Below are 2,809 nucleotides of genomic sequence, written 5' to 3'. Positions count from 1 at the left end.
ATTCATCATTAAGAAATTGCATTGGCACCAAAATTGCCTCACAATGAGGCCTACAATTACATAGCCTAAAGCAGGAGAGACAGTTACCCTCTAAAAACTTAACATTTTCCTATCCATGCAAGTAGCCGACATATATAAATTAGAAATGCACCAACAAAGCCACAGGCTTCATTTAGTAACTAAATGAAGCCTGTGGCTTTTTTGAAAGAGTGGGAAAAACCTTACAGCACCTGGTATTCCCAGGCGGTCTCCCATCCAAGTACTGACCAGGCCCGACCCTGCTTAGCTTCCGAGATCAGATGAGATTGGGCGTGTTCAGGGTGGTATGGCCGTAAGAGAAAAGTCAGCCTGCAAATGAGCCTTTTAAAGAATCGGAGACAAAAATGTATAAAAATAAAAAGATAAAAAAATTCTCCCCTTATCATCCGCGGGCCGGATGTGACGTACAGTCGGCCTGAGGGCCGTAACCCTGGCACCACTGCTTTAAGACTTTAGTACAACTTGGTTGCCCCACGTTAGTGAAGGATTGGTTAGTCCTGATGGGCAGGTGGCACCTTGCGTGGTAGCCCCTCCCACCAGTTTATGAATGGGTGTGAATGGGTGAATGATGTCATGTAGCGTTAAGGTCATTTGAGTGGTCGGAAGACGAGAAAAGTGCTCTAAAGGTCCATCCACCATTACTCTTCTCAATACTGTGCTATTCTACTCACTCACGATACACATACCTGCAAAATGAATCAAAATAGGTCCCCCAGGTGAATCGTGTAGATCCGAAGAGTTTCATGAATGACTTTAACCATATTTTGCGTAATGACAAAACATATTTATTATTACTATTATTATTAAATACTGACGTATTTTGAAATTGTTGTTATTATTATTATTTAGATTTGAGGTCAGGACAATGAAAACACCGTAGTTCGAAAGGCTTTGAGGTTTCATCAAATCACGTGGTTGTGGCGGCAACAAAACAAAAAAAGTCCCTTGCACCACCCTCCACCCACATTGTTACCTTTTTCATCCCTCATGAGTTTGCGGGTATGTTTATAAAGTCAGTCATATATCATATTTCAGATGTCCATGAAATAAAAAAAGACATTTCTGAGAGTTGATAAAGAATGAAGGACCCAGACATCGAAACGTTGTCCTCCTGGCGGCTCGGTCTGAAGAATAAACAGACTGCATACCGACATCTTTGGTTTAAGCTCGTCTCCCGGTCGTGCCGCGCTTGTGTAACCGTGGTTACGGGCGGCTGAGAGACTTCGGCCCGAGCCGACTGAATTACGTTTCACTTTGTGCTTGTTGAACAGATGTATTGATAAAGTATTGGCTTTTTTTTTTTTTTTACTTCCAAATGTTTTATTGCTCCAGCAGCAATAAGCGTAGTCATCTTCAATTCAACTTCATTGAACCGTCTCCTAGCACAGCCATGTGTGTGTGTGTGTGTGTGGCCGACAGAGAGCAGAGAAAATGCTTGCGGCAGCGTGATAATAAATTACACCAAAACATAAAAAAGTACTCATAAAAACCATCAGCGATGTCTGAGCTTATCAATACTCGGGTCTGTGATAATTTAGCACTGGGCGTGTTTATTACCCGGTTTCGTTACGCATACCCACCTTCAGATAAACACACACAAAGGTGGAAGAAAACCAGCATCCTATGCAGACATATAAATAACTTTAGGTGATTATACATGAATACAAAAAAAGTTCTGAATATTAAATTCCATTTCCGATAATTAATCCCCCGCCATGTTACACACTGGTCCTTTACACTGGCTTGGTTAGGTTTAAGAAAACACAACATTGTCTGGATGAAATTATTGTTTTTTATGTTATTTAAGCTAAAAGGACATATTATAAAGATACGGGATTGTTTACTTTTCTTTTTTAATGGTATAAATAATAAATATTATACGTAAAAATAATGTATCCCTTTGACCAATCCACCTCCAACCTATTATTTTGTGACGCATACAAAACTAAATGGAATATGCAACAATATCTTTCCCATGAAACATAATTCACAATGCAGTTGTGTTATATGAGATTAACTTTAAGATTAAGACTACAAATAACAAATAATAATAATATTCTTTTTTGTGGGGGGGGGGGGGGGGGGGGGGGTATGTATGTGTGTTTTTATGTATGTATGTATGTGCATGTGTATATATGTATGTATTTATATATATTTCTATCATTGTATCCTGTTTTGTGTGTGCATGTGTATGTATATATATATATATACACACACATATATATATATATATATATAACATGTTGTCCTGTTGTGTGTGTGCAAGTGTATGTATATATGTATATATATCTTTATTTTTTATGTTTATGTCTGACATTTTTGTATTTGTTTTATGTTAATATGTCTAAACGAGTACAAAAAATTAAGTGACAAAAGAAAAAGACTACAAATAACCCAATACGAAGGAGACACTCTTTACTTAAAATTTTGTATTTAAAAATGTAATTGTCTGGTGCTCTAATATAATACAACATCCACTTTTTTATGTAATTTCCAGGATCAAATAATTGTTGTATGCAGTCGTGGCTGTGCAGCAGCACCTCGAGGTGCACGCTCACAATCCACAGATACATATAGGATAAGGGAAAAAAAGACATCATTTCAAAAAAAGGATCATGTTTGTGTCGGATCCTCTCATTATTATTAATGATTATTAATCACTATTCCTCATATCCACAGCTAATTTATGAAAACCAAACCCCACAAACCAATAAGGACGACCCCGGCCGCCATCGCAGACGCAGCCAATCAAAGAGGGTCACGCAGATGT

General features: G+C 37.9%; 1 non-coding gene across 1 annotated transcript; it reads right to left on the bottom strand.

The window, feature by feature from the left end:
- Window positions 1-218: 218 nt before the first annotated feature.
- On the bottom strand, window positions 219-337 carry LOC130195998 (5S ribosomal RNA). Its single transcript, XR_008832149.1, has one exon. It is a non-coding gene; the product is annotated as a 5S ribosomal RNA (ribosomal RNA).
- Between the last annotated feature and the right edge of the window lie 2,472 nt (window positions 338-2,809).

The sequence above is a fragment of the Pseudoliparis swirei genome, chromosome 6, assembly GCF_029220125.1.
Source record: "Pseudoliparis swirei isolate HS2019 ecotype Mariana Trench chromosome 6, NWPU_hadal_v1, whole genome shotgun sequence".
Classification (NCBI taxonomy): domain Eukaryota; kingdom Metazoa; phylum Chordata; class Actinopteri; order Perciformes; family Liparidae; genus Pseudoliparis; species Pseudoliparis swirei.
Note: the sequence above shows the minus strand (reverse complement) of the source record. Positions and strands in the feature narration are given on the sequence as shown.